Source organism: Hemiscyllium ocellatum, chromosome 13 (assembly GCF_020745735.1).
Source record: "Hemiscyllium ocellatum isolate sHemOce1 chromosome 13, sHemOce1.pat.X.cur, whole genome shotgun sequence".
NCBI lineage: Eukaryota > Metazoa > Chordata > Chondrichthyes > Orectolobiformes > Hemiscylliidae > Hemiscyllium > Hemiscyllium ocellatum.
Window position 1 is genome coordinate 56,240,402 of NC_083413.1, and position 12,006 is coordinate 56,252,407.

Sequence of the window (12,006 nt, forward strand, 5' to 3'; positions counted from 1 at the left end):
AGATTATCAGGGGATGGGTTAGACAGCCATGGCTGACAAAGGAAGTTAGAAAATGTATCAAAGAAAAACAGGGAGCCTATAAAGTGGCCAATAGTATTGGGAATTTAGAAGATTAGGAAGACTACAAAAACAAACAGAGGATAACAAAGAGAGAAGTAAGGAAGGAGAAGATCAAATATGAAGGTAAGCTAGCCCGTAATATTAGAAATTATAGCAAAAGTTTTTTTCAATATATAAGAAACAAACAAGAGGCAAAAGTAGAGATTTGGCCGTGCCAAATTGATGCTGAAAGGCTAGTGATGACAGATAAGGAAACAGCTGAAGAACTTAAAAAGTACTTTGTGTCAGTCTTCACAGTGGAAGACATGAGTAATATGCCAACAATTAAGGAGAATCGGGTACAGAGTTGAGTATGGTAGCCATTACAAAAGAGAAAGTGCTAGAAAAGCTAAAAGGTCTAAAAATTGATTAATCTCCTGGCCCCAACGGGCTACATTCTAGAGTTCTGAGGGACGTGGCTGAGAAATTGTGGAGGCGCTGGTTGTGATCATTCAAAAATCACTAGAGTCAGAGAAAGTCCTAGATAATTGGAAAACTGTTGTTGTTCAAGAAAGGATCAAGACAAAAGATGGAAAATTATAAGCTGATTAGCCTAACCTCGATTATTGGTAAAATTCTAGAATCCATTGTTAAGGATGAGATTTCTAAATTCTTGGAAGTGCAGGGTGGGATTAGAACAAGTCAGCATGGATTTAGTAAAGTGAGGTCGTGCCTGACAAACCCTGTTAGAATTCTTTGAAGAGGTAGCAAGTAGGTAAAACCAGGGATACCCAGTGGATGTTATCTACCTAGACTTCCACAAGGCCTTTGATAAGGTGCCTCACGGGAGGCTGTTGAGTAAAGTGGGGGTCCATGGTGTTTGAGGTGAGCTACTGGCATAGATTGAGGATTGGCTGTCTGACAGATGCCAGGGAGTTGGGATAAAAGGTTCTTTTTCGGAATGTCAGCCGGTAACAAGTGGTATTCCACAGGGTTCAATGTTGGGGCTGCAACTGTTCACTTTATATATTAATGTTCTGGATGAAGGGACTGGGACATTCTGGTGAAGTTCGCCTATGATATGAAGTTAGATGGACGGGCAGGTAGTTCTGAGGAGATGGGGAGGCTGCAGAAAGATTTAGGAGAAAGTGAGGACTGCAGATGCTGGAGATCAGAGCTGAAAATGTGTTGCTGGAAAAGCGCAGCAGGTCAGGCAGCATCCAAGGAGCAGGAGAGTCGACGTTTCGGGCATGAGCTCATCTTCAGGAAGGGCTCATTCTTGAAGAAGGGTTCATGCCTGAAACGTCGACTCTCCTGCTCCTTGGATGCTGACTGACCTGCTGCGCTTTTCCAGCAACACATTTTCAGCTGCAGAAAGATTTAGACAGTTTATGAGAGTGGTCCAGGAAATGGTTAATGAATTTTAACGTGAGCAAATACGAGGTCTTGCACTTTGGAAAAAAGAATACAGGCGTGGACTATTTTCTAAATGATGAGAAAATTCATAAAGCCGAGGTACAAAGGGGTCTGGGAGCGCTAGTCCAGGATTCCCTAAAGGTTAACTTGCAGGTTGAGTCCCTGATTAAGAAAGCGAATGTATTGTTGTCATTTATCTCAAGAGTGTTGGAATATAAAAGCAGCGATGTGCTTCTGAGACTTTATAAAGCTGTATTTAGGCCCTATTTGAAATACTGTGTCCAATTTTGGGCCCCACACCTTAGGAAGGACATACTGGCACTGGAGCGTGTCCAGTGGAGATTCACACAGATGATCCCTGGAATGGTAGCCCTCACATACGATGAACAGCTGAGGATCCTGGGATGTTAGTCATTAGAGTTTAGAAGGTCGAGGGAAGATCTAATAAAAACTTATAAGATAATGCATGGCTTAGAAAGGGTAGATGCTGGGAAAGTTGTTTCCAATAGGCTGGGAGACTAGGACCCATGGGTACAGCCTTAGAATTAGAAGCGGTCAACTTAGAATGGAAATGTGGAAATATTTCTTCAGCCAGAGAATGGTGGGCCTGTAGAATTTATTGCCATGGAGTGTAGTGTATGCCGGGATGTTAAATATCTTCAAGGTTGATAAGTTCTTGATCTCGCAAGGAATTAAGGGCTACAGGGAGAGTGTGGGCAAGTGGAGTTGAAATGTCCATCAACCATGATTAAATGGCAGAGTGGAGCCAATGGGCTGAGTGACCTTACTTCCACTCCTATGTCTTATGGTCAATGGACTCCATATTAGTGACATCTCTATGGCAGTCTGCTTCCACCATAAAAGACAGTCCCCCATTTCAGCTCATTTTCTGCTGAAATCCTCAGTTATGCCTTCATACTAGATTCAGCTACTCCAAAGCAGCCTAGTCTCCCCTGTTCCACCCTCTGTCTCCTTGAGGTCATCCAAAACTCTGGCTTCAAAGCTCTTTGAAATGTAGTTTTGGTGTGGCATGATATTAGCCATTGAACTGAATAATATCCATGCCGACTGTTGTTATACTTGTGAACTTTATGATTGCCTTGCATACTTCATGCAATTTTCTTTGATTCATTTGGTAATTTTCACTGCTGTCTCAGATTTTATACTTTTATGGAAATAGTGTAACAATGTGTGGTGCTGAATTTTCCAATCATTTTTGATGAAGCTGAATTTTTAACTCATGAATTGAGTACTATTGCCATTTATCACAATGTCTAGAATGCTGTAATGACTAATGTGCAAGACTTATACACTTAATGGTAAGTTCCTAGGGAGCGTTGCTGAACAAAGAGACCTTGGAGCGCAGGTTCAGAGCTCCTTGAAAATAGAGTCACAGGTAGGTAGGATAGTGAAGAAGGTGTTTGTTATGCTTTCTTTTATTGGTCAGAGTATTGAGTACAGGAGTTGGAGGTCATGTTGCGGCTGTACAGGACATTGGTTGGGCCACTGTTGGAATATTGCGTGCAATTCTTATCTCCTTCCTTTCGGAGGATGATGTGAAAATTGAACCGGTTCAGAAAAGATTTACAAGGATGTTGCCAGGGTTGGAGGATTTGAGCTATCAGGAGAAGTTGAATAGGCTGGGGCTGTTTTCCCTGGAGCATCGGAGGCTGAAGATTAAACTTATAGAGGTTTATAAAATCATGAGGGTCATGGATAGGATAAATAGACAAAGTATTTTCCCTAGGGTGGGCAAGTCCAGAACTAGAGGGCATAGGTTTAGGGTGAGAGGGGAAAGATATAAAACAGATCTAAGGAGCGACGTTTTCATGCAGAGGGTGGTGCATATGTGGAATGGGCTGCCAGAGGAAGTGGTGGAGGCTGGTACAACATTTAAAAGGCATCTGAATGGGTATATGAATAGGAGTGTTTGGAGGCATATGGGTCAGTTGCTGGCAGGTGGACTAGATTGGGTTGGGATAGCTGGTTGGCATGGATACGTTGGACCGAAGGGTCTGTTTCCGTGCTGTATACCTCTTTGACTCTGTGTTCTGAAAGGCATTCTATAATCTCATTGGTAGCCAGCTGCTTTAACTTCCAGGAGTTAGAATAGTAGTTGTTGGCAATAAGATAGTTAGTTCCTGTGAGAATGAAAGGATTACTTCAAGCTTCATTCATGGCTTGTTTGAGATGTCACATTTTGTAAGCAGGTCTTTAGCTCGCTGAGCTTGGTATTTGTTACAAGAACAATACTAGCTGCTTTGGTCCTCAATCTCATTGGTCATCATTGACCAATATATCACTTTTTTTACCTTCCTTGATGGCTTGTATGGATGTGCTTCATCATCTGTTTCCTCATTGCTGAAGGGATAATGGCTTGTTTTCCTTTTTGCAAGATTCAAAGTGGCTGTGACTTCATCTTGCTATACCAAATATTTTCTCATCGCAACAGGTGTGTCCTTCATGATTTCAGGCATATTGTGCTGAATTTCAATGAATTCTGTAGATTTTGCATCCTATTTTTGAATTCTCAAGTTCTCATAGGCAATGCTGCTCTCAGCAACATGTCAGCTCGATACAGACACTTTCCTTGCTAGTATGCAACTTCAAAATCATGTCTCTGTAAAATGAAGTAACATTTTTTGGAAAAGCTTTTGGAGCAAGTGGAGGTGGTGTTGAAGAAAGCTCTCGAGACTCGGACCTTGCAAACTGATTAGTTTATTACACGATATATCATGGGGAATTCACTGTCCTAATTGTGGCTCGGTGTTATTCCAAAGTACATCAGGATACTACAGGATTATATAGAGAAAACAGCTAGGAGCTGACCATTAATTACACAGTTGGGCATGCTTACAAGTTGGTACTAAATTAGAGGTTGGTCATTAAGTTCAAAACTAAAGCACTAATATGCATTCCACAAGTGGACAGATCAAGTGGTATCACCACCTGCACTAGTTATACAGATTGCTAATACTAAGCGGAGATATCCCTAATTGGCTGAATGACCGTGAAGAGGCAATAACTAAGAAGGAAAGGGGACTAATTGGAAAGTCTATGTCAGCTTGACTAGTTCTACAGCCTGCGCTGATCATTCAGCAAAGGGAGGAGACACTATCTTGAGAAGGAAGATAAGGACAACCTTTCACATTACCTCATAGTAAGGAATGCATAGCCAGGAAAGTTCTGGCTGGGGACACAAAATGGAACTCTCAGGAAAATGGCTTCCAGGCAAATAATGTTAACTTTTCCCCAACAGGTAGTCTGAGCAAGATGTTTTGAAATCTGGTGAGATTTGATGATCTCTTTGTTCCTCCCAAACAGGTATTGATTAAAATGCTCCCAAGTAAAGACAACAGTCTTTCTCTATGCATTCAGTTTGCATTAAGGCCAGGATGCAGATGCAAGTTTTCCTTGCTGTATAAGGGTTGCTCTAAGTCCTCATCACTGGAAACGCTCTGCAAGGTAACCTCACTGATGATATTGGTAACCTCAGCACTGACATCAAGAGTTGTTTGATTTGAGTGAAATTTGCTTTTTGTTCTGTGCTGTATTATCACTGCACATTCTTGATAGTGACCCATGCATTTGGCTTCAATCGACTTCAATTCGATGTTTGTCTTGTTCTGTTTCAGGTCCGTTTGCCAAAACATCAGTATCTATTTGGCACTTCATTTTCACTTGACCCTCTCCTTCTGTAGTGATCATCCAGTCACAAATAATTTATCAACTTCAGACCTGATGATCTGGACATACTTTCTTTTCTGTTGTGTGGTATTTTTCTGCAGATATTTCTTCCCGTTTTTCTTGTTCAGTCTAGAATGTCCCAGCATAATATTTAGCCTTTTTTTGCACTTGAATCCTCTCCATATGAAGGCCAACATACTCTTTGCTTTCTACACCACTTGCTGCACTTATGTGGCTTATCCTCAATGACTGGTGTACAGCAACACCCTGATTTCATTGCACATACCCCTTTTCCAATCTATCATTATTCAGATAATAACCTGCCTTCCTGTTTTTGCTACCAAAATCGCTAACCTCACATTTATCCAAATTAAATTCATCTGCCACACATTATAGAATCATGGTTTTTACAAGGTGGAAAGTGGTACATTGTCTCTACTCAGGTCTCAAACATCTATCTGTTCTAATCTCATTTTCCAGTACTTGGGCATAAAAAGCATCCTACAAACCTTCTTAACTAACCTAATCTACCTGTAATGCTACCTTCAAGGATCGATGTACATGCACACCAAGACCCCTCTAATTCTCTGTACTACAATTTAACATCATCATTGAGAGGGTGGTACTGGAAAAGTATAGTAGGTCAGGCAGCATCTGAGAAGCAGGAGAGTTGATGTTTTGGGCATAAGTCCTTCATCAGGAAGGGCTTTCCCGATGAAGGGCTTATGCCCAAAACGTTAATTCTCCTGCTCCTTGAATGCCGCCTAACCTGCTGTTCCAGCACTACTTTCTCAACGTTGATCTCCGGCATCTGCTGTCCTCACTTTCTCCTATGATTCACCATGCCTTGGTAGCCCTCCAAAATTGCATCACTTTATTTCTGACAAGATTAAGTTCCATTTGCTACTGTTCAGCTCATCTAAGCAGCCCACTCGTATCATCCCATGGTCTAAGGCTTTCCCCCTTGCTATTTACCCCACCACCAAGTTTATCATCATGTATTTACTGATCATATTTCTACATTCACTTTCTAGACCATTATTGGGCATAACTAACAGCAAGAGAGCCAATATCAAATGCTGTGGTACACCATGGACACAGGCTTCCATTCACAGAAACACCCAACTATCACCCTCTGCCTCCCACCCCGAAGCCAACTATAGTTACAATTTGACAAATTGCCCTGGATCCTTTGGTCTCAGCTTCTTAACTGATCTATCATGCCAGACCTTATCAAAACCTTACTGAAGGCCATTAGACTACATAAAGTGCACTGCCTTCATCTACATACCCAGTCACCCCCTCGAACACTTCAGTCAAATTTATTAGATGTAATCGTCCCCCTTACAAAGCTAGATTAAGTGCCCCTACAGTGCGGAAACAGGCTCTTTGGCCCAACAAGTCCACACCCACCCTCCGAAGAGTTACCCCCATGGATGAATACATCTAACACTATGGGCGATTTAACATGGACAATTCACCTGATCCGCACATCTTTTGGATTGCGAGAGGAAACCAGAGAACCCAGACGAAACCCACGCAGACATGGGGAGAATATGCAAACTCCACACAGATAATCAACCAAGGCTGAAATTGAACCTGGGTCCCTGGAGCTATGAGGCAGCAGTGCTAACCATTGAACCATCATGCCACCTCCTTTTTTTGTGATAATGCCAAGTGGCTACTCTTTATGCGGATGATGTCCTTTTCTTTTTAACTGATCCAATGACATCCGTGCCCTGCTTAATACAAGTGGTTAATTTATTTGGTGTATTTTCAGGGTACAAAATTAATTTCATGAAATCAGAGGCCATGCCTGTGGAGGGTCTTACCAGTTTGCCCAGCTTTGGGAATGGAACCCGTTTCCCCTTTTGGTGGTCACGGAGATTTTTTGTACTTAAGCATTTTTATTACTCTGGTTTCTGATGAGTTATGTAAAGCCAATTACGTGCAGTTGTTAGAGAAGATTAGGCAGGACCTTCGGCACTGGGAAGATCTTCCGATATTTTGGTTGGACAGAATAGCTCTGGTTAAGATGAATGTTCTTCCTTGCTTATTAGATCCCATGAGTATGCTCCCTTAGATGTTGCCAAGGCAAGCACTGCACAGGCTTTATAACTGGCTCAGATCTTTTATTTAGCATCATAGGTGACCTCTTATTAAGCTGGATAAATTGCAGCTTTCACAAGGAAGGGGAGGGGGGTGGGCCTAGATTTTCTGGACTTTAGGAAGTACCAACTGAGTTCCTTGTTATTCTATGCAGCTGATTGGGCCTCTCTTGATCCGCGATCAACTTGGTTGGATATTGAGGCCTCTCAGGCAAAATACACCCTTATTAACCTGCTGTTTATAGACAAAATGAGAACTGTTACAGATCACTGTAAAAGTCTGACTGTCCTAAACACAGTCAAAGTTTGGAGGACAATGCGGCAGGGTGAGGGCAATTTACAAAAAATCTCTCCCTTCACTCCAATAGTGGGAATGTTGGAATTTCAGTCAGGTTTGGTGGACTCCTGTTTAGGAGATCTATTTGATGGGGAGGTCTAACAGCTGGATCAGAACTTTGGGCTACCTAGGAAGGATCTCTTTCAATATTTCCAAGTTAGAGACTTCGTACAAAAAAAGACTACATTGATGGTTAATCCTTACAAATCGGACATGGAGGGGAGAGTGCCCCAGTCAGCGGGCTTCCCCTTAGTTAGCACTCTCTATCACTTACTAGGTAATAATGTGTTGAAGGACATGGAATGACTATATAAAATCTAGACTCAAGAGTTAGGGATGGAAATCTTCTCCGAGATGTGGGAGGACATTTGAGAAAATGTTCGGAAGATCTCTATTTGTAAAAGGACTCAGGCTATTCAATTGAATGTACTCCATAGGGCCCACCTGGCAGCAGAACGGCTTGTGAAGTTTGAGTCAGGAGCGTCCCCAATGTGTCCCAAGTATAAAACGGAGGTTGGTACATTTATTCATTATTTATGGACATGCCACAAGATCTGCAAGTATCGAGTGCTTTGGCAAAGGTTTTGGGAACTGAGATTGGGTTAGAATCGTTGTCCCTCCTTTTGGGTTTTCCAAATCTTCCCTCCCTGGATGTAGATGGGAGGAAATTGTTTACTATTCTTTCTTTCTGCACGAGGAAGAGCTGGATATCAGAGAATTCCCCAGGACTCTCGAGTTGGCATAGGATAATTATGGAACACATCCCCCTGGACTTCTCTACGAGTATTCTGGTGCAACAGAAAACCGAATTGTTCTATAGAAACTGACGGCCCTTTTTGCATTATATTGATGTAGATGTATCAGCTATATTATCCAGGGCCTTTGTCTAGCCGTGGGGACTGTGCCAGTCGGTTTGGGGGCCCCGGGAGGAAGAATCCCGTACAGGTGTCCTCACAATTGCTCCCAGTGTTGGGGAGCTGTGATGAGAGTGTGCTGATTGTAGTAATTTATTTGAACGTAACTTAAGCCACCTTGTTATAACTTGGTATAATTTTATTTTGTCTGTTTATTTTTTTCTTCTTCTTTCTTATTGGTTATTTATTGAACTGTAGTTTTTATAGGGTTTTTTAAAATTCTTTTTGTTTTTTGATAGTTTATGGAGTAGATTAGTAGTTTGTTTTTTTCTTTTTGTTTTGTTGCTGCTATTATATTGTACGGTTGTCATACTATTTTGTACTAGTTTTGTAATTTTGTAAAAAATCTAAAATCTTTTTTTCAATAAAAACATTTAATAAAAAAATGCCAACTGGCAATTTCTGATTTATTAGTTCTTGGACATTGTTTGAGACATAATGCTGTACTCTGCACTTAATCGCACTTCACAGTGAGAGGGGAAAATCTCTGGTCTAATAAAAACAATAAATATTAGGATGTAAGGAGAGTGTAAAATCATTATTTTTGAAATTGAAGTTAACTGGAAATGGTCAATATGATATACATGTCAAAATATTTTCCAAACTTAACTACACAAGAACAAAACAAATACTGTACTATATTGTGCTTTAAACTGTGGAACAATTTTAACCACAAGGGCAAGATAATATGAAAACAGAAGAAATCCAGTATAGCACTATTACCCAGAAAATGGTTCATGCTTGCTATTATCTTTCACAGCTCAAGTTTCTTTGTAAAATATATTATTGAAGAGCACAAAGTGTAAGGTATTTTTTAAAAAGCTGTCAAAAATAATTCTGTTTCATGAAACTCAGCTCATAGCAAAACCCCACAAGAGGTCCCAACTGCAAAGAAATCTGTTTCTCCAATATGGACAACTAGCAATTGTTTCAGGAAAACCTGATCCATTATACAAAAATGTCTTCAAATTACCACAGGTATTTTTATGAATAATTCAACAAAATAACACAAAAATGCAAACTTAATTCTGAGTTTGTTATTTGGACCGAGTTTGACACAACACTGGCAATCTCTAAATGTTCAGTTAAACAAAAGCAGAAATAAATTAAGTACATCAATCAATGGTGAAAGAAACGGAATGCAAACATAACATTTGCAGAAATCACAGTCCATAAGTACTGCTTATTCTACAAATTAAAAGGGATTACTAAAGTATAGAGTAAAAAATGAGGTCTGCAGATGCTGGAGATCACAGCTGCAAATGTGTTGCTGGTCAAAGCACAGCAGGTTAGGCAGCATCTCAGGAATAGAGAATTCGACGTTTCGAGCATAAGCCCTTCATCAGGAATAAAGGCAACGTCTTGAAAAGCAATTTGGAAACAGGCTCCTAAGCAGATGATTGTTTAAAGAACTAAAATGGCACATTTATTTAATGCAAACACAAGACAGAGCTTATACCTCATGCTCCAAATTCTCAAGTGGCCATACAAACTATAAACACTTTTACGTATTCACTTCACAATGCTGGATTTACAGCTCAGCTGTTCAATCTGGATGACTTGCAAACAATGCCAAACTGATATTGGCAGATGTTCATCATTCATAACAAAGTCTCAATATATAGAACTTATTCTAAAAAGAATAATATTTCAAATGATAGTCAGATCTATTTTTAGGAAGCATCATAATCATCATCATCATTGTGTTTCCATTCACAGAAGCACCCAACTATTACCCTCTGCTTCCCACCTCTAAGCCAACTATACTTACAATTTGACAAATTGCACTGGATCCTTTGGTCTCAGCTTCTTAACTGATCTGTCATGCCAAACCTTATCAAAATCTTACTGAAGGCCATTAGACTACATAAAGTGCACTGCCCTCACCTACATACCCATGCTGACTATCATTGACCTTCCAAGTGAAGATAAATTCTGTCCCTCATTTGTTTCCACTATGTTCCTTATCACAGATGTTAGACTTCTGACACCATATTTTGTGCAACGTTTTTAATTGTTACTACTTCTAAAGTGAAAGCAAGTTACAAGGTCACGTGACTATAGCAAATCACATGTGCACAATTTCTCCAATGAGTAAAAGATGAACATGATAACTTTCCTTGTTTTATACTGTAACTGGTCAAAGAATATTGTTCTAGTGAGAATTTGGAGTAGCCGTTGTCTCAGTCATTTCATCTTCAATATGAAATGCTCCCTGCCCTATGATGTCTGCAAACCTGAGTCCCCAAGCAGGACCTATTTCTTTTGTTTAAAATTTATAAATTTAGGAATTTCGGAGGAAGATTAGACTAGTTGTTATACTGCTTTGTTGTTCACATCTTCAAACATAAAAATTCCTAATCAATAAAAGGAGCTTACCCAATAGTTACTAATAATTCCATAACCCATTTCTAATCCATGTTTTTTTTTGAAGATGATTAAGATTCACTACCAGCTCTCACTTTATATTTTATGTCACCTGGGTGTTCACATATTTTGGTGGCCTACACCATTCTGCCATATGGACAACCTAATATTGTCAATGATGTTTCTCTGTGTGAATGAAAATGAAATGTGGGAGCTAATCACCTCTCTTCAGGGTAATCTTTTTTAACTGAAAGTCTTACGTTGCTACCATTTATAAATACTCAGAATCCATGTTTTTCAAACAAGTACTATGATTGGTCCAGTTGTGGGATCGTGTTCAAATAATGACCAAAATTGGTGAGTGGTGAAAATAAGTCTTTTATTCAGCAATCACAGCACAAGTTCAAGGCAGCAATAAAATCCCAAAATACAGTTCTTACAAGGGTCCCTTTATACACAGTTCCTACATATATTAAAATTCCATTACGAAGGAGTTACATTGTCTTAACAAGAGTACACAAAGGCTTGAAAGGCTTCTATCCTGGGATGGATTAAAACTTGCTAAAATGCTGGCTGCTACTTCTGATGGGATGAAGAGTGTCTGTCCAGTCTACTTGCATAATTAAAAGGTGTTACTCCTTTTGTCTTTAAATTAGTATATATTAATAAAAATACTAGCTCTGTATGCTCTAAGTAAGTTAAAAATTGAATCTAAACGTAATAAAAGAATAATGGATATTAAACTGATTACTGCAGCTGGATTGTGAGATTTATTTACTATTTGCCGGAATTAGTTTCACTCATTCACACAATTTCATGGAAGCGCTATTTCGTCAGTTAGTTTCCTGAAGGGATAATGACCCAATTAAAAGATATTTAACAGGTATTTAGTAACTGGAGATACTATTCAGGTCCGAGAAATGGTTTGTAAGGGCTGATTAATAATATAATGTTTCTTGGAGACTTGATGGGGATGGTATTATTTACAATATTGACACCTATTCAGAGGTAGCTAGGCCTAAACATTGCTTATACAAAAGGCTGATAAGGTGTGAAAATGCAGTAAAATATAGCAAGCAAATGAGTTAGTTAATAAAGATAACCTATAGCACAATATCTCACACTGTTTAAAAATGTA